This window comes from Octopus bimaculoides, chromosome 7 (assembly GCF_046866305.1).
Source record: "Octopus bimaculoides isolate indiv1 chromosome 7, ASM4686630v1, whole genome shotgun sequence".
Classification (NCBI taxonomy): Eukaryota; Metazoa; Mollusca; class Cephalopoda; order Octopoda; family Octopodidae; genus Octopus; species Octopus bimaculoides.
In genome coordinates this window covers 8,781,455-8,805,874 of record NC_142934.1, presented here as the reverse complement: position 1 = coordinate 8,805,874, position 24,420 = coordinate 8,781,455, and the positions used below count along the sequence as shown (strand labels likewise).

Sequence of the window (24,420 nt, the reverse complement as noted above, 5' to 3'; positions counted from 1 at the left end):
TATAACGAGGCTTGTTTTTTCACTGAAAACTTGAAAAGAACATCACTTGTATCATGATGATGATGATGATGTTCATTTACAGCCATCATAAGATGTCAAGACAAAAGTATGCACACATACATACACACACATGTATATAAACATGCATTTATGACAGGCTCTTTTCAGTTTTCACTTTGTAGGACCTGGGTTTTAGTAGAAGATACTTGCCCAAGATTGCTTGCAGTGAGACTAAATCTGAGGTTACATGGTTGGTAAGCAAACTTCTTAACCATGCAGCTACATCAATCTCTCTCTCTCTCTCTCTCTATGTATGTATGCATACATATATATATATATATATATATATATATATATATATATATATATATATATATATGTGTGTGTGTGTGAGAAAGTTGGTATGTGAAAGCACGTGGTTGGATGTATAAAAGATAATAAGAGTGAAAAAACTACAGAAGGCTTGTGTTACTTGGTTAAAGTATATATTTAAATTATGTCAGAAAAATGTTAGAAAAATGTTATAAAATCTTTTTGGTATATAAACATTGTATTTTGAGAAATAACTGGTTTCGTGTTGTCTTTTCAAATTTCTCTACTTCATTGTGAAGTAGAGAAATTTGAAAAGACAACACGAAACCGGTTATTTCTCAAAATACAATGTTTATATACCAAAAAGATTTTATAACATTTTTCTAACATTTCTCTAACATTTTTCTGACATAATTTAAATATATACTTTAACCAAGTAACACAAGCCTTCTGTAGTTTTTTCACTCTTATTATCTTTTATATATATATATATATATATATATATATATATATATATATATATATATACATATATGGGCACAGTTATCAGGCTCACTAGTTCCTGTTATGCAGCCCATGCCAACATAGAAAAGAGGCATTAAATGATGATGTGTATGTATGTGCATATGTATATCTCTCTCTTTCTCTCTCTCTCTTTCTCTCTCTCTCTATACACACACACACACACACACAAATATATGCACACAAATTCATACATGTATAAATATACACACACAAGTCTAAACATTTGTGTGTATGTATGTGTATATAGGTATATGTCCAAACACATTTCTGGTGTGTGTGTGTATATATATATATATATATATATGTGTGTGTGTGTGTGTGTGTTTTTTTATATTATTAATAAATTCATAAACTTATCAATAATATACTCAGGAAATCAATATTTAATATTTCGAAAGACATACATCCAATATGACGCGGCAACATAATAAATTTCAAATTTCAAATATAAATATACGAAATATAAATATCAATATGTATAAAAATCTGAATGTAGATTATATATATACACATTCTTTTAGAATATTACTTATAAAAGTTATATATATATATACACACACACACACACACACACACTTACTTATTTACCACCCTCATCATTATCATTTTAATGTACACTTTTCCATGCTTGCATGGGTGAGATTGAATTTGCTGAGGCAGATTTTCTATGGCCAGATGCTTTTCTTGTTGTCAACCTTCATCTTCACTTGTTTCCAAGCAAGTTAATGTTTCCATATGGTCTGACATGTTTCTATGGAAGATTGGAATCAAATGATGCTACTTCTATGACTGTGTGGCATTCATGCTACGTCGAAAGAAGAGATTGAGGCACACACCGAGGTGTGTGATGGACTTATTTCAGATTCTGTCTACCCATTTAAGGGCTTCGGTTGTCCTGGTATTTTTTGTATAAAACATTTGCCCAGGGTACCACAATAGGCTTGAACTCAAAACCATGTCCTTCAGAAGCAAACTTCTTAACTGCACATCCATGCCTTTGCTTAGTAGAAGGCATTGCCTAGGATGCTGCGGTGGAACTGAACCCAAAACCATGTGGTTGAGAAGCAAGCTCTCTAACTCCTATACCCACGCCTATATTCTTACAAACACGCTCACATGCACACATTACAAGTTTTATAATATTTAAAAAATTTTTATACAAAATGTTTTCCTTTTCATTTTCCGTCTCACCCAATATTTATGATATATTTCCGACAGATACACTACAGTTATAGTTAGGTAAAAAAGATACTGTTTAAAGTTCTCTAAATAAATATATATTCATTCACTATACTTCATAAATTGTATCTATTTAAAATTTCTAGTACATCTGTTAATTTCTCTTTGTTTTGATAATTTATGTATTGTTCTCTATAAGTTTAATATATTTTCATATTTTTATTCTGATATTAGTGTATCTTGTTAGATCTAAAGTAAGCTATCAAAATTGCATTCATAAAGCTAAGTTATATATGTTTTTTTATTATTAACATCTTAGATACACCTAGATGAGTGAAAGAAATTTAAGCTTAAATATTCTCATATCACCTTTCCAAGTATGATATGTGTAACTAAGGAAATATACATAAATATGTAAAAATAAGAATCAATATTTTCTTTAAATAAATTCAAAATATATATTTAAAATACCTACATCTATTTGACTGAAAATATAAACTTTTACCTGTAGATATTATTAAAGATTTTCTATTAAAGTTTTCTATTTATATTTGTTTTCCTGGTCTTATTAAAATCCTTGAAGCTGCTGTAATGTTTTGTTTTTCTTCTTCCTTTCCTCACTTTACTAAGAGCATGATATCCATTTTTATATTATGCTGATTCTTTGCTGGTTTCAGGTTATCTTGTAAAAGTCAGAGATAGAAACAACTGTTTCTTCATACTGTCATCAAGTTCCTCTAAATGTGATGTTTGTGTAACTTTGTGGAAAGAATCTCATGTAGTATATCTGTACAGTTTTCGCCTCCTTGATAGATAACAAATGATGCAGCCAATAGCAACAGTTCCTCTTTTTAACAGTGTGAGTAATGAAGCTGATGGTAAGGTGGAATGGCTGGTGAGACTGTCAGTAAGGATTAGTAGAAGGCCTCTATTAGCAGACCTGGGCACTGAAGGGTAGCATGCTGGTATAGAGAATGTAAGAGAGAGAAAGTAATAGATGTACAGAGGATGGGTGGGATAAAGTTTGGTTCAGCAGCTGTTAGGGGAATATCTAATAGGTAGAGGGAGGCTGCTCATATTGTAGGTACATATACATACATTCTTAATCAGTTTCATTTATGAAGCAGTAAGCAAACCACACCAGCAGAAAAAAAAAGCACCTAGAGAGAAAGGTAGAGACTGCCCTGCATTGCATTGGCAGTGCAACTATAATTCCTGAGGAACTACCCTAAGAAAAGAAGAAGAAGACAATCTCTCACATTCAGTAGTAGCTTGATTTGCTTTATTTAGGGACCAAATATTTTCACTCGTCTTTTATTTTTTTTGAAACTACAAATAAATTCCAGAAGTACATAACTTCATAAGCCTACAACAATGTCTCGACCGAATCCAAATGCAAACCCTCGCCCGGCAAGTACTGGTGTATTTGTGGGTATGTGGGAATCCAAACTCCAGGAAGTAATGGTGAGATTCCTATTCATTTTTGCTAATCTCATTGTAACTCTGTCATACTTTCTATCAAATTTTAGCAGAACAAATTGCTCTGTGTGTGTGTGTGTGTGTGTGTGTGTGTGTGTGTGTGTGTGTGTGTGTGTGTGTGTGTGTGTGTGTGTACTAACATACATTTCTGTTATCCATGATATTTTCTAGTATATTCAACTAACAGCTCTCTTTGTTGCTATTGTGTTTTTATTTTGTTTGTTTCTGTTTGGAACTAGGATGGAGTTGTTTCACCCCTGCCCCTTTCTTGAGAGTTATCTGGATTTTTAGGTCGATGCTTCCTAAATTACTTGTAACTGTTGGTTAACCAAAAAAAAAAAAAAAACTTACATCCCACTCATTCTCTCTATTACAGAGGCACATATCCTCCCCTGAAGATATATTGTCTTTATATATATATATATATATATATATATATATATATATATATATATATATATATATGTATACATACACACACATACACTCACATGTATATATGCTTATATTGTCAATTTATTTTTAACTTTAAATTTTGTGCAAATCTAATATGATTATATATGAATACTGAATCTTTTATAGTCTAAGATGTTGATTTTATTAAAGTTTACCTGAAGTTGTCAAAACTGATAAACATGGCTGACTGTTAATTTAGATTCTTTAATTTCGGTGCATTGTTAGTTTTGTTTTATTTGTCACATTGTGTCTGCTGTGTGTGTCTGTGTTTTGTCTATTTATACATACATACACATATAGAGTGTTTTTCTATCTGTCTGTCTCTATCTATCTATCTATCTATATGTATCTATTTATCCCTCTATCTCTTCTTCATCCATCCATCCATCTATCTATCTATCTATCTATCTATCTATCTATATAATGTGTGTATATGTGTGCACTGATACACTCACATGCATAATATATTCATATATATTTAATTGGAATAAGTATATATATATGTATATATATATATATATATTTCTTTTTTTATTTCCATAGAAACATATTTACACACATACTCATTACATGGTTGTATACACATAGATAATTTCCTCATTCTGTTTATAAAAGGAAACCAGATATTATTGACTGTTAAATGTTTAGGAATCATTGCCAAATTAATGAAGTTCCTGTATTTTTAATTTTATTATATTTGGTATTTTCTGGAAATATCTCATTTCTAATTCCACCTATGTAATTCTTGTTATTGAAGAAAACAGTATGGTAACTTTATGGTAGACAAGAATTGGAATTTCAGCTGCATCACAAGGAAAAGATAAAACTTTTCTTTCTTTCTCTCCTGGGTCTGGGTGGTAAGATTAAAGTCTTGTAATACAACATCACTACACTACCAGACTAATTGGCAAAAATTAGTCAACCATGGATGCAGTAAGAAGGGAGGGAGGGAAGCAACATGAGCCATGCTTTCTTACTCACACACGTTTATATAGACAAATCAATAACAAACTGTGAACTCAACCACAAAAACAGCAAAAGTCCAGAGTGCATTCACAGTGATATGTATGTATGTATATATATATATATATATATATATATATATATATATATATATATATATATATATATATAGGGTGCGATGGGTAAATTGTTGCCATTTTATATTTTTAATTTCGTGCATGCACATTGTTTGTTTTTGATTTTGTCAACTACACAGTATAGTAGGGTCAGTTGAGCACTGTCTGTGAGGAAAACAGCACCATGGTGTAATTCACTCTGCCAGAAATTTGGAAATGACATGCTTTACTGCTTGGCATTCACACTGGAAGCTCCAATAGGAACATTTCAGAGTGTTTGGATGTCAGTCTGAGGACATGTACCGAGAGTGATAAAGATCAAACATCCAGTCAACTCTCAAATAGTGATCACTCCAGGTGTTTGGAGTGATCACTAATGATGGCGATGTTATTGCTTCCATTCATCTCCCTACACAGCCTCAGACTCAACATGGAGTCCAACATCAAGTGCCTGGAGGAGGTAGTACTGCCCTGGGTGAAGAGGGTGGCTACTGGAAGACCCTATGTCTGGCAACAGGACTTTGCACCATGCCACACAAACGAGAGAACCCAGCCATGGCTGTCAGCCAACTTCTGCAACCACATCACCCCTAACATATGGCCACCTAATTCCCCAGACTGCAACTCCCTTGATTATCATGTGTGGGGTGCAGTTGAGCGAGAGACCAGCAAAACTCCTTGTAACACCAAAGATGAACTGAATGCAAGAATCATGGCAGCTTTAAACAAAGAGACCGTCCAGAAGAGTTGCAGGAGATTCCGAAGTCTTCTGGAGGCCTTAGTTGAAGCCAATGGTGATTTTATTGAATAAATTTACTGTTTAGTATATTTAGTATATTTTTATGTAATTTTGGTAAATATATCTGTTAAAATGAAATGTCAGTGTCGTTTTCATTTTTGTGTAATTTAGATGACAGCTTATTTACTGCATCCTATATATGTTTCAGCCATTAGACTGTGGCCATGCTGAGGTACTGCCTTGAGGAACTTTTAGTTGAAGGAATTAACTCATGTACTATTTTTTTAAGGCCTGGTACTTATTCTATTGGTCTCTTTTGCTGAACCGCTATGTTACGGGGACGTAAACACACCAGCACCGGTTGTCAAGCGATGTTGGGGGAACAAACACACACACACAAACACACACACATATATTTATATATATATATACACATATATACGACAGGCTTCTTTCAGCTTCCGTCTACCAAATCCACTCACAAGGCTTTGGTCAGCCCGAGGCTATAGTAGGAGACACTTGCCCAAGGTGCCATGCAGTGGGACTGAACCCAGAACCATTTGGTTGGTAAGCAAGCTACTTACCACACAGCCACTCCTGCACCTATTTTCTTTTTTTTTTCTTTCAAATCTTTTTTTTCTTTTTTTTTCATTTTTTTTAATCATTATTAATAATAATGATAACTAAATAAAACTGAAGATGTCTTTATTCTTATTCATTTATTACACACAAACACACACTCACACTGTGTTTGTGTGTGTTTTATGCATTAATGTGTATTTCCTCTTCTATTGTGTGCCTGGTACATATTCAGTTATTGTTGGACGTATAAAGCTCTGTCAAATAGGTTTGGATTTGAACTATGTGGTATCGCAGCATATCTGATGTCTGAAAATATTCGTTCTAGTCTTCAGCTGTTTAAGTCATCCCAGATGGAAAGAAAAGAATAATTAAGAATACTCTGTTCATCTTTTCCGCTATCACTTTAGCAACTTAAGTATTGAAGAACTGAAGAACTGGATCACTCAAGACACACACACACACACACACACACATGCATGCATCCTCTGTTGTGTTAGAATATAATTACAAAATAGGAACACTTCTATATTAACGAGGAGATTGCAGCTTAACCCTTTTGATACTGCCCCATCTAAGACTGCTACTTGGCTGTATGACTTAAACTTCCTGTTTAAAATGATTTTCATCAAAATTTCCTGTTGAATTATGTTCCAGACACCAACTTAATAATGATGAAGATATTTTGCTCTGAGATTTTCATTATTTTTAAAAGTAATTGAAAGGAAAGCAGTGTATTGCAACGGAAATTTGGAAATGAAAGAGTTAAATCAAGTCAATCCTTATATCTTCTATGGCATATTTGACTGTTGATTTTTTACTTTAACTGAAAATAGACAATAATAATAATAATAATAATAATAATAATAAAATGAGAAACGGCAAAAAATAATATTAATAAAATTTATAGGCGCAGACATGGCTGTGTGATTAAGAAGCATGCTTTGCCACCATGTGGTTTCAGGTTCAGTCCTGCTGTCTTCCACTATAGCCCAGGCCAACTAATGTCCTATAAGTTAATTTGGTCAAGCTCTTCACACATGTACATATACACGTGTCTTCATGTTTGTATCCACCACTGTTTCACAGTCACTGTCAGTTTGTTTACATCCCCATGACTAAGCAGTTCAGCCGAAGACACCAATAGAATAAGTCCATGCTTTAAAAAAATGCGAACTGGAGTGATTTGTTTGACTAGAACCCTTCAAGGCAGGGCTCCAGCATGGCCACTATCCAATGATTGAAACCAGTAAAAGAGAAAAAAAAGAAAAAGATGAGAAACTTCTTTTATTTATGTATGGATATTGGATCCATACATAAATAAATATGTTGTTGATATCACACTTTGACACATTATTTTTGAGAGCTGTTTTCCTTTCCTCTTTTTTATTTATTTATTTATTTATTTATTTTTTTTGTTAGTAGCTTCATAGTAGATTTAGGTTCTCATATTTTTGGAGAAAGGGTTCCTTATTCGCTCCTCCATCTGGAATTCTTGTTTCTACCTCTAGTCACTGAAGTGTGAAATAGTAATTGAATAGATTTTGCAGACTGAAACAAATTGAATTTTATACCTTGTATAACATAGTGGTCAAAGAAAACTTCAAACGACTAACCATATGTTACCAGTAGTTCACCATATTCACTGTCACTACACTTCATACACCATATCCAATATTTATAACAATATATATCCTCTTAATATTTGTCCACTTAGCTAGGCATACTAGCAAAATGCACTATGTTTTTAGAAGGTAGCAAGCTGGCAGAATCATTTGCACACTGGACAAAATGCTCAGATGCATTGTGCCTGTCTTTACATTCTGAGTTCAAATTTTGCTGAGGTTGGTTGGCTTTGCTTTTCATCCCTTTAGGGTCAGTCGATAAAGTACCAGTTGAGCACTTTTATTCACTTAGCTGGGCATACTAAAAAAATATGTCTATAAAAAAATGCTTAGAAATCGAAAAAAAAAAAAAAGTTGGGTGTGTGTTTAAAAACTAGCAAGATCTTGATAGTTAACAATTTAAGTTTTAGGGATTTAGTTTTCTGTTATAACTTCAGTGTCTTAAGAGCTTCTTAAGCATTGTATTTAACCCTTTTGGCACTTTATTTCTGTTCAAATATGCTGCTATCATTTTAATTAATTGCGAAAATAATGAAGAATTTATCAAAATAACTTTGTCTTTATTTAAGCTAATGTTTGGAACATAATGTGAAGTTTTGATGCAAAATTTTAAGATAAAAGAGGAAGATTTCATCATAGAATTTGGCAGTTTGGTACCAGAAGGGTTAAATTAGTTGTGCAAGTGATATGTAATCTAACTCATTTTGGAGGATAGTTATTCCAAAATAAGAAGAACTGACCTGATAATTATGATGGTGATATATGCATATATATTGCACACATCCAAACACAAAAGTATCAAAATTCACTATAAGCTCTCAAAGTGTAATCCAGTGAATCCAGTGTAATTCAAGTGTATTTTACATTTCAGGTATATCAATCATAATAACCTTGAAATGGAAAAAAAATTACAGGTTATATGTAAATTTCTATAATCTGCCTCTTTTAACATTGTGTTTTAAAAGCACTTTTTCACCTTGAACTTGAAGATTATGTTTATGACACATTGGATATTTATGTCAGTAAATAAATGCATTCTAAAACTTGTATCCTAAAATAAGTAGAGCAAATACTGTTGTGCCCCCCCCCCCAACAAATTTGTTTTATATGTATTTCAGAAACTTCTTTTCACAGAAACCATTAAAAAAAAAATTAATTAACTGTTCCTGATTTGGTTTATATTTGCAAGTTAACCAATTTTGAAAAAGCAGTTAACTGTATAATTCTTTAAATATGTTTATGAGTCAATGTCCAGGTTTTCAAGTACCTAGAATTGACTTTTAGTACAACACATGATTTAGGGTATCTTTAAAAGAGAATTCTACGATGACTTGCTCTTGAAGTGAAATATAAGTGTATTTTAGTACTGTAAGTACTAAAAATATTTAGTAATATAAGTACTAAAAATGTTGTTTTTACTGATGATGTCTCTTTTAGCCTATACCACATTCACCCCTTAAGCCTTTAGCATTTAAACCAGCCATACCTAGCTCAAATATTCTACATATTCTTCAGACTAGCCTGATCCAGCATCTCACACCTACCCTCCAATGTCATTCTAAGAATAAACAATCACATCTTCGAAATCTCTAAGCTACAAGATAATACATGATTAATTTTTTAAAAGTGAATAAACAAGCATTATATTTGACAGAGCAATCTGAATGTTGATAGGTTAAAGAGATTTAAAGGAACACAAGATGTATTTGTGGACAGGTTAGTTAAGGCTGGCTTCAAGCGTGGCTGTGAAGCTAAAAATTTTGTATGGCAGCCACATTGTTCTGAGTTCAATTTCTATGTTGATATTATGGTCAAATGTCTTTTACAATCAGCTTGACCAGTATACATTGTAAACTGAGACTAGCAGACGAGACTGTGCACAATGGAGAAGTGCTGAGAATACTTCTGTTACTGATTAAATAATTTTGTTTTTAGTTTTTTTAGCATTTCATTTGCACTTCTCGGAAATGTCTGTATAATGGACACTGCTTCAAACCGGAACCGATGTTATTATCACAGTTCTGGAGTTACGTCTTGCTCACTCAGCCGTAGCAATATCCATTCAATTTTTCTGGACAATTGGAAATGATGCCTGTTTTTAATCAAATGGAAAATCTTTTCACTTCTTTTTCCTTTCTCTGTATGATCTTCCATTATATTTCTCTTTTTTAATTTGTCTTCCAAAAGAACCTCGTTAGACTCATGTATGGTTATTGAACTAATTATTATACAAACTTTATTCAATGTTATCATTGTTACACCTAAATATATTTTATGCTTGTGTGTGTGTGTGTATCTGTGTGTAAAACCATGGATGAGTATGCTGAAGTGATTGTGTGTGTGTGTGTGTGTGTGTCTTTTACATATGTTTGAAAGATATGTTAATTATGCTGTGCTAAAATTATATGATTTTAGAAGGAAACTAATGGCCGCCAACTTTTATGTTTTAATTGTTTCAGTTATTAGATTGCAGCCATGCCTTGAAGAGCTTTTAGTAAAGTAAATTGACCCCAATACCATTTTTTCTTTTAAAGCCAGGTACTTTTGTTGAACTGTTAAGTTAGAGGGATATAACCAAAACAACACCGGTTGCCAAACAGTGGTGGGGGACAAGTATACACACACACACACACACACACGCATGACAGACTTCTTTTAGTTTCTGTCTACTAGATCCACTCACAAGTATTTGGTCAGCCTGAGGCTATAGTAGAAGACACTTGCCCAAGGGGCCACACATTGGGATTGAACCCAGAACCATGTAGTTGGGAAGCAAACTTCTTACTGCACTGCTATTCTTGCACCTTGACAAAAATTTAGCAACGTGTGAACATTTGGATGAGTTGCTCTGCCATTAACAAAAATTTAGTGAAATTCGCAAATCTGGATAAGTCTGGATCCTGACATTTTAGGCCAAGCCTTTCATCTTGCAAAGAAAATAAAGGTCTTTACAAAGGGGTTAGATTGCTCTGTAAAATTCAAATTTGGTATATTTATTTCGTTTGTTGTAAACTAGTTCCTTTGTTATTGATATTATTGAATATTTTGTATAATAAACCTTTTAGAGACCATGTTAATTATTCATCATCATGATTTAATGTTCATTTTCCATTCTGGCATGGGTTGGATGGTTCGGCAGGAACCAGTGAGCCATAGAACTGTACTAAGCTCCAATCTTTGCTTTGACATGGTTTCTACAGTTGGGTGCCCTTTCTAATGCCAACTACTTTACAGAGTGTATTGGGTATTTTTTTTTATGTAGCATCAATATCAGTGAGGTCACTAAATAACTCATGAGACAACACCTCACTGTAAGGATGGGATAGAATAGAATTGATCCTGCATTTTTATATGAAAGTTTAGGGCTTATAATTAAAGAATTTTAATTCTTCTAAGGACCTAATCTTATTCACAGACACATATATTTGCTGAATTACTAGCTGATGGGTTTCAGCCCTCACTGATCTGGTGTTGTGTTGTTAGGCATTAAGTCACATTACCCCTTACTACCTCAACCTATTCAGCCAAAAAATATTTAGCATTCCTACCTTATAATTAATTGACTGTTCTGTGTTAGAAAAGTTATTTGACTGTCAAACTAATTAACATTGGAATTTTTTATAAAGCAATCTAACAATACCTATTATGAACAGTGGCTATAAAACAGTTTCCAAAATGCATAATCTAATTTGAAGTCCATCTTGCTATTTTGTAAAGTGTTTATCATTCTCTTTACTTCTGTCTTAATATTTTTACTAACAAACTCACTTTGCTGCACTGGGAAGACATTTATAGAATTGGTTTGCTTCTTGCAAGATGTTGCAGGATCATGATTAATGATAACTAATCAACTAACTTTATTAATCCTCTCTACCGTATAATATGAAACTTTGTTTAAAATTTCAATCCTTAGTTATTTTGGAAATATGCAAACTTAAATCATAAAATATATAAACATGCAACAAGCCTCAGCCCCTTAAAATTACTAGCCTTGTGCCTATATTTGAAACCGTTATTATTATTATTATTGTAATAGGATTCATTGGGATATTATCTGGTTTGTAAGGGTGGCACAGATGGTAAGTGTGCTGAGCAGTGATTAATTTCATTGATTGATGACTGAGTTCAAATCCTACCTGTTAGCTTCAACATTTCATTTTATCTTTTATCCCTCCATTACTCTGCAGGAAATATTTACCATATTCTGTTCAATAGACTACAGCTACTCCAACAAATGTGTGTGTGTGTGGGGGGGGGGGGGGGTACACCAAGACCTCAAGTAGTGTAGTTGGCAGACACGACAACAACAGGACTTATCTCTTAGTATATTGGATATATTAAAATAGATGCAAAAACAAAACTGAAAAGCAAGTAGGCTAGAATATAAATGGAATAGTTACACTCATTTGTTTTCAATCTAGTTGGTGGTAATTAATAATGCTGATTGGTATTTATTGTTTATAAAAGGTTTTTTTTTTTCATTTTATTTAGCCAAACCTATTCCCAAAACTTAAAGTATTTTCCAGAACCATTTGATTTAATTAGATTTGGAGACATATGGTTTTCTCTTTATCCTTTTTTGATATTTTTTTTTCATTCATATCAATCATTATTGATTGATTCTTGATTGATTAAAATAATATAAAAATGAACTTTGAAGTTATTTTGATATTATCATAATCAACATCATCATTGTCATCTTCAGTTCAAGAAGTGATCTGATAAGATATGAAATAATATTATATATGACATAAATGTTTTAAGGCTGGATCTAGCTCCTAGCACAAATAACAAACACATTATGCTAGGTAGCAATAAATAACATTATATTAATGACGTACAGAAAAAAGTTTCGCAAGCCAGCACTATCAATCACAACAAAGTTTTATCATTAGTTTATGACAATATTTCCTTTACTGCTGTGATTTTCAGTTCAAATATAAGAATAGATAGTGTTAAGGTTTTCTCAGTTACTGTATTAGCTATTGTAACTCAACAAAGACTTTATTTACGACTGGTATAGAATGATTTATTTATATTATAATTAACATATACAATTGTAAAGTATGAAGATAAAATAAAGATATAATCAAGTACAAAAATTAATCAGAGTAAGTATGATTAGAATGGATGTTTCATATTTGTTACAAGACAGGGCACCGTCGAAAGGAATGTAATCAGTTTTCTGCTTTTGTTTAAGCACAATGAGTGTGTGTGTGTGTGTGTACGCATATGTAGGTAGATTGATAGATCGATAAATAGATAGATAGATATATGTATATACATACATACATCTCTAGAAAACATCTTGTGGGCATTGAAGATTGAAATTTGCAACAATGAGATTTGTATAATATAGATACATAAGGTAAGCCTGAAGGTTCCATGATCTGAGGGAATTAGATTTTGATTGAGAGAATGGCTATGATTTGATATTAACAACCAATTCTGGTAAAACAGACTTGTTGTAACTACAGACTGAAGTGATAACACAAGCGAAATGAATCTAACTGAAGAAATAACAAAAGTTATGGCAACTGGAAGAAAGCAATTTCAGAAAATTGTATCGACCACACAAAAAAAATATGCAAAAATATAATCATTATAAATTTAATCATTATAAATATAATCATTATAAATTTAATAAAAGCATGGGGTATATTAAAACTCAAGTATTCATGTAAAAACTAAGAACTTTTTTCATTGAGTTGTATTTGGTCTGTTTTCTTAAGTTATCAACCTAGACATTTTAGTATTTTTTCAGTGTAAACATTATTTTTTAGCTAAAATTAATATAACTGTTATAACACAAGATGACATGATGTTGGATTTCTCTGTTTTGATATATTCAACAGAGTTTTTTTTGCAGCTCAGATAGAAAATTAATACCTATAAACCATTGAATTATGTGAACTTTTCTTTTCTAATAAAATAATACACTGCTTATGTCTTTCAATTAATTTTGGAACAATCAAGAATTTGGAGGGATCTAGTTATATAATTAAAAAAAAAAAACTTTTTGATAATCTGGTGTTTTAAGGTGGTGAGCTTGCAGAATTGTTAATACATTGGCCAAAATATTTTGCAGCATTCATTCCGGATTTTTACGCTCTGAGCTCAAATACAGCCAAGGTCAACTTTGCTTTTTATTCTTCTGGGTTCAATAAAATCAATATTAGTTGAAGACTGGGGTTGATGTAATCAATTATTTCCTTACCTTAAAATTGCTGGCCTTGTGTGAAAATTGGAAAATACTTAATAAAAGTTCTTTCATAAAATTAAGATGGTGGGGTTTTAATTCAAATAAAAACACACAAAAATAGAGTTTTGTATCATAGAAACTGGAAACAGTCTTGAAAGGGTTAAATTGGTGACTATAGGAGGTTTTATTTTGGTTCTTACCAAAAGTTGTTAGGATAATTCAAAAGACAGTCTTTACTAATGTATTTCAAGGAAAAGATGCTTTAAAATGGTTTCTTATTTCTTACTCTAATTTTAGGATAAATTTGAGCCATGGTATATTATTGTGTCATTTAAACATTGATACTTTTAGTTAGAAATAAGAATTAAACAAATCAGCATTCGGAACCTGTCTAGTTCATCAATTACAATTTCGGAGAGGGTGGGAGAACCCATCTATTTTCATAGCCATACTTTGCTTCTGTGTGTATCCCAGTAGTGGAATAACTTTACTGGCATGTTATAAGAAGTGACTAAAAGTGTTGACCACAAGAAGGGTATCTGTCTGTAAATTACTGCTACCAAAAAACTGTCCAGGAAAAGCGGACATAAAACTCTGATGATGATGATGATGATGACAATGATGACAGTGGCAGTTTTAGTTTATACTTTGTGTGAGATATTTGTATTATTCTCAGTTTGATAAATATAATCTGTATCTTAATAAAACAAACATATTTTCTAGATTATTTATCCATGGTTGTAAAAGCTTATTGTTCTCATAAATCTTTGTAAAATATTATTAAAGATTTTGAAAAGCTGTTGACTTTTACAATAGAAATTAACTTTGGTTTATTCAAAGATGTTTTATTTCAAAAATAATAAATTTCTGTGCTAGCTTTGTTTCAAATGAATTCACTTTATTGGCGGATATAGAAATGCTATTGATCTTTTCAAGCTCTTCAATTCTTTATACTTTACACACAATATTTCAAAAACATTTTCCATTCTTTTTCAACTTACTCAACTGTAAATCATTTTGTAATGATTTTGTGACAATATTATATTACATACATACTCTCCACCCCCAATCCCACCCTCACATACATGCTAAAAATTTAAGAAATAAGAATTCTATGACTTAACACTTCTTTCATTTTGTTGGTTTAAAAGTCACCTAAATTGAGTGGTCAATGTGGCATAACGAACAAGCATCTAATGAAGAACTAACTGCTAGTTTACTCTTGTGAATACCTGTTATCCCCCCCCCCCCACCACTATTTAAATGTTTTGTTTATTACCTATAATATGCATAAACAATATTACAACAAAACTATTTGGTTTTCTGAGATTTTTTAAAATCATTTTCCCAGCATCATATTTTTGTTTCTTGTTCAATAAGACTTTGATATTTCATAGATGCAGCCATGGCTGTGTGGTTAAGAAGCTTGCTTTGCCCCAAAGCAGTTTCAGGTTCAGTTCCACTGCATAACACTTTGGGCAAGTGTTTTCTACTGTAGCCTTGTGAGTGAATTTGATAGATGGAAACTGGAAGCCTAGTGTGTGTGTGTGTGTGTGTGTGTGTGTGTGTACTTATCTTATCAAATTTATAAGTTAGATCTTTATAGTCACAGGCATAGCTATGTGGTTTAGAATTTGCCTCCCACCCACATGATTTTGGGTTCAGTTCCACTTTGCAGCATCTTAGAGAGGTGCCTTGGATGCAAATCTTTGAGTTACTGATTATTTCTTTCATGTACAAATTGACATTGCTAAATACTTAGAATTCTTCATCAACCCCATGGATTTGGGACACAGAAACTGAAAGAAGACCAGTGTGTTTGCGTATGCACATGCATGTTTTGTGCCTGTATGTTTGTGTATATTTGTGTTCACTTGTATGAAAGGTGCAGTGGGTGTTGTTACTCATTATCAGTTCTGTCAGCAAATCATTTACTCACTTTGTACCTTCAAAGCCCCATGGAATAAATGACACCTTGACTGAACAGCAGGTAAGGATTGGCAACAGGATGGGTATCTAGATATAAAAACAATACCTCAATAGTGTTTTCATCTAATCCATGGAAGCATGGCGTTGGCGGAATAGTTGTAAAATTGAATGGACCAAGCAAAACACACACACATATACATGAACTGTGCTCTTCCATGACCAGAATAACAATGGTTTGATAAACTAATGAAGAATTAGAGGTAACAGTATGTCGTTATTAATTTGTAGAGCTATGAAGCTGCCCTGGCTGTTACCTTGCGCTCAAAGAAATCTAATTAGGGAATAAGTTAACAACAGGTGGATCATCAATATCTTCAGTGGATTTAACAGCTGCATTAGGGTTGGGACGGATGGCTTTGAAGAATAAGCTTAGTTTCAGTTGTTTACCTTGCTCTCATGCTGCTTCTGGATTCACTAATAAAGGTGAAATAACAAAAAATCCCAAACAAAAGCTCTCTATACTCAAATTCTGTCTACATTCCTTCATATAAAAATTTTCAAAGTTTGGTATCTTGATAGGTGGGAGGTGATGGATTAGTTGAAATAACAAAATGAAGCTGAGCTGTATAAATAATGTTACCTTTGTGCAATCACACTTCTCTTATGGCTTTTTTCTTTTTCTTTTCTTTCTTTCTTTTTTTCTTTTTTTTTGGGGGGTAGATGTATTTACGAGTTGGAACATGGGTGGAAGAACAATATTTTTTCTTTCCTTAATCTAGCCTACATCTAGTTGGTTCAAATCCTGCTGGGGTCAACTTTACCATTCATCACTCCAGGACTCACTCATACATTAAAGCACCAGTTAAGTACTAGGGTCAATGTAATCAACTAATAACCCCTCCCTCAAAATTGCTGGCCTTGTGCCTAAATCAAAAACCATTATTATTATTATTATTATTATTATCATTATTATTATTATTATTATTATTAACATTTGCTTTGTATTTGTACAAGTTGACTCCAAGTCTCACCCAGATACCTCAAGAGACAACAAGTTAGAAGTTTATGTTGGTGTCATATATTTGGTTTTGAACATGGTATTGTTCTAGAGAATGTTTAAGAAAACACATGAAAATTATAAGTTTGACTTAAAATTTGAGATTACATAGTATTTTACACAGGATATGTGCAGTTCCCATGAGCACTATCTTTTGAATTTCTGCCATTTTGGGGTTTCCTGGTATCTGAGCTAGGTAGGAATCAGCCTCTTTGGTTATCATTATTATTATTATTATTATTATTATTATTATCAAGACACAAAGTTTTGATCAATCCTTAGACTATAGAAGACACTTGCTCAAGGTGCCATGACACAGAACTGAACCTAGGAAGATGTGGTTGTGAAGTAAATTTCTTACCATGCAGCCACATTTGCGCTTCTTGTTCTAAAATCACAAAAATAAAAATAGTCTGAGCATATTACCAATTACCAATTTTTGTTGGATAACTGTTCTTCATGGAAGTGTTTATTCTGGGAGATTAAAAAACGGAGAAAAGAACAAAAAAAGCTATGGTAGATTGTGTTGTTGATAAGTATATTTCTATAGTCAACTTGATAGCTTCATTTTTTTTAACTGCATTATACAAAAATAGAACACCAAAAGCAAGTTCCTCTTGGCAGTTGTTGAAAATATATGTTGATAATTTTACCTAGAGTAAGGTCCTGAAGTGGGCAGGTTCTATTTGGATTTTGTCCAATATTCTCATTGAAAAAGATAGGAAAGTTTCCCAAATGTCTGAATTATACTCTGTGAATGATTCCATTTTGATAACTGAAGGAGTGCAGAATGAGGTGTAACTTGGCAGAAGAAACATTGTTTCTTTTGATTGACTTCCCAAGCTGTTGTGGTGATAGGCTGATTGTCAGATTAAGAATGAAAAGCAGAGAAATGATAGTATTGAAGAACCAACTTATTGCTTTGTTTGAGAATCTATTATTTAGTTTAATTTCTCACCTGTTATTTCTTTTAATGTAACGTTAACATCAGGGCTGTGGAGTCGGAGTCAGTAAAACTATACCAACTCCGACTATCTTTATTCTTTAATATAAACCAGTTCTAACATATAGGCCTACTCATAGTACAGGCGTATGCATATGCTTTATGAGATATGTAGACCACAATCACTTAATTACATAAAGAGGAATCGGAGTCAGAGGAGTCGAAGTTGAAGATTTTTGTTTTGACTCTACAACCCTGGTTAACATTAAGAGGGAAAAACAATGTGGATTTTAGTTATTTTCCATACATTGTAAAACAACAAAACCGAATTTATTTAATAAGAAATATCTCCTCTGTATTTTCAATATTCAGGTGCAGAAGTATAGATTATTAAATTAATCTTACTTACTTTACATTATGTCTGCAGAAATAACCAGCTGTCGTTTAGTGTGATAATATTGATTTTGCTTTATTAATTTAATAGTTTAATGTTTATCAGGATTTTGTTTAAACAAACAAAAAAAGAAAAAAGAAAAGAAAGAAAGAAAATCTGTGAAAGCAAACAGATTAGTATGGAAGAGATTTAAGAACTGGGGGCTATGGCAATACAAATATTTAGAAAGGTTTATTTTATACGTTATATGGTTTGGTGTAAAGGATTTAAATGGCTGTCAAATTGCATTGCTTGGAAGCAGGTGAGGGTTGGCAACTTTTAAATGGCATTGGGCAGTAGATCTGCTTCAGTAAGCTCCATTCAACCCAAGCAAACATGTAAATGTCGATACTAAAACAATGATGATGATGAACTTGTGATGTAATCCCACAATTTTCACTACAGATTCTATCATTAAATTTAGAGCTGGAATCCTTTCTTCTCCTGGCTCCCTTATAAATTTGTGATGTTTTTCACCTTTCATTTGGCCATTTCTTACTCTCTCTCTCTCTCTCTCTCCCTGTCTTTCTCTCTCTCTTTTTCCCCCTATCTTTCTGCCTGTCTTTCTCTCTCTGTCTTTCTCTCTCCCCCTCTCTCTTTCTCTCTCCCCCTCTCTTTCTCTCTGCCTGTCTGTCTTTCTTCCTTTCTTTCTCGATCGATTGATTGATTATTAATCTTATTTCAGAAAGTTGATATTGGTTAGCAATACTTTAAATGAAATCAGTAATAACTTCCTTGTTACTGAAATATTTCATAGCCTAGCATAACAATGTTATACAGATGAAATTACCTATGTGCATGAAGGTGTGTAACGAGTAACAAGAATATAACTAAATTCAGAACCAACCTGTTTACATAGTCTTCTTTTTCCTGGTAGGTTGGAGCCTTTAGCTCATCATGAAAATGTTATATCTTCATTGTGTCTTTTCTATAAGTATTTCCATAGTAATTGCTTGCTTTGATGAACTTTTGGGTCTAGTACTCTATCAAGACCTTTAAACATGTCATCCGCTTCTCTTCCCTGGGGCATCGTTTCTCTGTTGAGCTTCCAATTAGTGATAAGTCTTTTTATTCTAATAGCTTCTTTTCTCAAATTGCTACTCTCTGAAGCTCACTACTATCATCTTGTTTTTCCTCTGGTCTGTGATATTTAAGCTTCTATCAATCAATATCTTTTGAATTTGTATGCTCCTTCTTTTTTTTTTCTTTTTTTTTTGTAGTCCCTTACACTACTGTTACTTCAAGCCTTGTTTGGGACTAAGTCATTAAAAAAAAAATTGTACAGCAAAAGTTTATTTTCTTTCTCCTTACTGCTACATTCCATATCAAGAAAATTTTTACTTGATCAAACTTTCCTATAATTCATTATTACATATATATATATATATCCCCACACACACATACATACATACATACATACATACATACATGTACTTACATACACAGAATTTTGAGTTCTATTATCGTTCAATAGATTTTTCATCTCTTCATAACTTTTCAAACTTTCATTTCAGTTTCCACATAGATAACTCAAATATTTGACTCCAACACTCCCTGATTTAAATTTACGACTATTTATCCTCAGATCTAAAAGCTAAAAATCTATTTCCATTCATTATCTCTTATTTGGTGTTGAGTTGTTCACATCTGTTAAACTTGGATCATGAAAGAAAAGCAATATTTGTATGAAATAAATGTTTATCTTGTATAAAATTGCGCACGAACAGAAAGAGATATCCAGCTACTTGAAGTAAGAAATAGGGTTGTTGACCTTAATATAGTTTGACCAAATTTGCTTTTTGATAAGTTATATAAATTTTTAGTTTATCTTCTTTTATAACAGTGTCCACAATGTTCTGTAAATTTACTCTTAGCTTTGATATCCGTGTTTGGTGTTTTTACTGCAGTTATCTTTAAGATAACTACATAGCTCTCAACAGATTTTGGTTTATTTCCTCTTTTCATTAATCCTCTAGCATTCAGCTTACTCTGTCACATGTTATGTTTATTTATTCACATTGATTTGTATTAGTCATGCATTACCTTGTAGCTATGAGATTTCAATCATATGCTTGTTTATTTTTTTAGAATGACATTGTAGGGCAGGTGTGAGAGGCCAGATCGGCCAGTTTGAACATAAAACAGGTAGAATATTTTGGGGGCTGAATATGGTCAGTTTAAATGCTCTCTCTCTCTCTCTCTCTCTCTCTCTCTCTCTCTCTCTCTCTCTCTCTCCTCTCTCTCTCTCTCTCTCTCTCCCTCTCTCTCTCTCTCTCTCTCTCTCTCTCTCTCTCTCTCTCCTCTCTCTCTCTCTCTTCATGGCATATTCATGCCATTGATGAATCATGTCTTGTTTCTCCTCCATTTATTTCTGTCTCTAGCAACATCACCCAGGTCTTCCTTGCTCTGCACGTTCATTCTCTTCTTCCTCCAGTCAAACATCTTCATTCTCTGCCTTCCTCTCGCTCTCCTTCCCTCCAGCTCGGTCTCCATGTAATGCTCCATTCTGTTATCTTCTCTTAGAAAATGGCCAACAAATCTCCACCGTCTCTCTCTCTGATAGTATCCATCAACTGTCTCCTCACTTCCACATTCATCACCCTCTATACCCATGAAATTCTAAGCATTTTTCTATAAAACCACATTTCTGCAGCTTTGAGTCTCTTCTCCATGACTTTTACATATCGTCCAAGATTCACATCCATACGTTAGCACCGACCAGATGTAGCACTTCAACAGTCTTTTCTTGACTTCCATTCCAATTCTCTTTGCACAAAAAAAAACTCCTTATATCCATAAAAGTCTTCTTTGCTAATCCAATTCTGCACTTGATATCCTTATCTGACCTTCCATCTGATGTTATCCAACTTCCCAGATATACAAAACTGTCCTTCTGCTCCTATCCCAGTTCCATTCACTGTCAAACGACATTTGGGTACCTGTGCTAAAAGTCTTAATTAACCATAGAATTTGTTTCGGACATGTTTTCTAGCACAGAACCTCACCAGTTGTCAAGATCCTTTTGCTATTTTATTCATGAAGCTTATGATCCAAAAATTCAATAGTAGTCAACTTAATTCCTATGTTAAAAAATGCTGTATGGAAATCATTATCATTCTGTTGTGCCGTTATTGCACTTTTTTACTTGTCTAATGGTTAAGGTGTTGCAACTTATGATCACAAGATTATGGTTTTGATACCTGGGCCAGGCGATGTATTGTGTTCTTGAGCAGAACACATCATTTCACATTACTTCAGTTCACTCAGCTGTAAATGAATAATTCTAAGGATTGATGATGTTGATGATGAATCTATTTCACTAATCCTATCACATCTCTTTGGAAATAGATTCAAAATATGAAGTGCATATTTAGTCCTTAAATTATTTGGGTTTTTTTCTCCATTTGTTCTATCATTTGCAACTTCATAGAAAAACGTGTAGTCCTCTGATACTTGATACTCTAATAGGATTCATTTACTCAGAAACTTAAATTTTGTAGTTACATTAACATAAATGAATTTACAAACGGTTCCAAAAAGGTTGTTTATTAGAAAACTAAGGAGAGCAGGGATAGGATAACATGAAATGGTTGGTCCAGCTTTGATTAATGTCATAAAATATCAGTACTTTTTTACACAATTAATTCCAGTGGTATTTTTTTCTTCTTCTTTTATATCAGTATTATAAAACAAATGTGAGTCTAGTCTAAATGACAACAGATTTATGCAAGACATTTTACAAATGTTATTCCTCAAATCTTAAACACTTTATTCAACTAACAGCCTCCTGGTACTAGCAAATTCAGTTGGACCTACTTTTGAATATTTATTTCTATTTTCTACTGGCCACTTTGCTTGATAACATTTCCAATAAATAATCCTTTAACAGGAGTGTAATGTAGTATGTAGTAGATTTACAGCTCATAGATAAGAAAGGATATGATGCTTTTTTAATAGATAAGTAACTTTTTCTAGACAGCTTTCTTTCTACATGTAATCATTAGTCTTTCATTGGATATTTGATATAACACTCAATAGAATAACCTCATTATATCAGTGGAAACTAGTTAAAATTATAAACAATTAAAGCAGCATTTCTTTTAAAGTGGATACATTTTTGTGAAAGCTTCTTTTTGTAGATACATTTGTTTCCATATTTCTGTTGAGATACTCTGTGTTTCTTTCAATTAATTTTAAATATAACAAAGAATTTAGTAAAATAACTTAGTTATCATTAAGCTAGTGTTAGGAACATAAATTGTGACTAAGGTTTGATGGAAGATTAAGACATTTGTACTCAGAGCCAGAGGCAGTTTCATCCAGGTTGGTATCAAAAGGATTAAGAATTGTTTCTCTTTTTTATTTATTTATATGTTTCAGCCAAGTGGCTGCGGTCATGCTGGTGCACATATATATTTTTAACCCTTTTATTATCATATTTCTGTTGAGATGCTCTGTGTTTCTTTCAATTACTTTAAATATAACAAAGAATTTAGTAAAATAACTTAGTTATCATTCAGCTAGTGTTAGGAACATAAATTGTGACTAAGGTTTGGTGGAAGATTTTAATTCAGAACTTTTGAAAACAAGACATTTGTACTACAGAGCCAGGGGCAGTTTCAGCAGGTTGGTATCAAAAGGGTTAAAGTAGAAGTCACTTGCCCAAGGTGCCACTCAGTAGGACTGAACCCAGAACCATGTGGTTGGGAAACAAACTTCATACCACACACCCATGACATCATGAAATAAAATTAAAATCACAAGTATTTAATAAAAATAAAAAAATGATTAAGAAAAGACATCTAGTTGTAATATGAATTGCTGCAATGTAAAAAGGAAAAACTTCATGTGAAAACAAAGCAAACTAACTGTAAAATAGTAAAAAATATATTTTAAAATGTTTTGTCATGTACTTTTCAACTATCAACCTGATGTTTTTGTGTGTGTACGTTTAACTGATAAGATAAGAAAGCAGGTTAATAATTGAAGCCCATCTCAACTTAGTCATCACATTTGTCCAGTATTTAATTTGTTATTTTTATTATTATTTTTTTAAACATGATTTAGCATTTGTTTTATCAAGAAACCGTTCCATTTTTAATGAGTTATAATCATGTTTGTTATATCTTAAATATTTGAGTAGCGAAATAATGTAGCTTATGTGAAAATATTTTGTTTGAAAATGGTGGGTAATTGTTGTATTTCATCACAATTTATTTTTCAGATAGCTTATCAGTTGTAACCATTCTATTTGTGTTGTATACTTGTTGGTTTAGGTCTATATAATTTGGAACCTCTGGCCTAAATGATGACGAAATTCTGTCTGAGACAAATTTAAGCTTTTTTAAAAATTTACTTAGCTCAATTACTACTCTGGGTTTAACAATCATTTTAACTCTTTAGCATTTAAACTGGCTACATCTGGCCCAAATATTCTTCTTATTTTATGTTCAAACTGTCCAAATCCTGCCTTTCACACCTACCCTATGTTGTTGGCACTCCGTTGCTTACGACGTCGAGGGTTCCAGTTGATCCGATCAACGGAACAGCCTGCTCGTGAAATTAACGTGCAAGTGGCTGAGCACTCCACAGACACGTGTACCCTTAACGTAGTTCTTGGGGATATTCAGTGTGACAAGGCTGACCCTTTGAATTACAGGCACAACAGAAACAGGACGTAAGAGTGAGAGAAAGAGTACAGCAGGGTTCGCCACCAACCCCTGCCGGAACCTCGTGGAGCTTTATCTCTGGCCCTGAAATAATAATCCTTTCAACTACAGACACAAAGTCCAGAAGTTGGTTACATAGACCCTAGTACTTGGCTGGTACTTATTTCATTGACCATGAAAAAAAAAATGAAAGACAAAGTTGATGCTGGTGGAA

At 32.8% G+C, this 24,420-nt stretch overlaps 1 protein-coding gene and 1 long non-coding RNA gene across 5 annotated transcripts in view; one reads left to right on the top strand and one right to left on the bottom strand.

Annotated features, from left to right (window-relative positions):
* LOC106877291 (uncharacterized) overlaps positions 1–2,968 on the bottom strand; it is a 52,446-nt gene extending 49,478 nt beyond the window's left edge. For 2 of the 4 annotated variants that reach the window (XR_016242512.1, XR_016242513.1), the window contains exon 1: positions 2,522–2,966. This is a non-coding gene — a long non-coding RNA (uncharacterized LOC106877291). Of the gene's footprint in view, positions 1–2,521 lie in introns of all 4 variants that reach the window. The other 2 variants (XR_016242514.1, XR_001410363.3) reach the window with 2 other exon arrangements.
* Positions 1–24,420, top strand: part of LOC106877289 (liprin-beta-1) — a 367,092-nt gene that overhangs the window by 189,642 nt on the left and 153,030 nt on the right. The gene's annotated exons all lie outside the window — the stretch shown is intronic.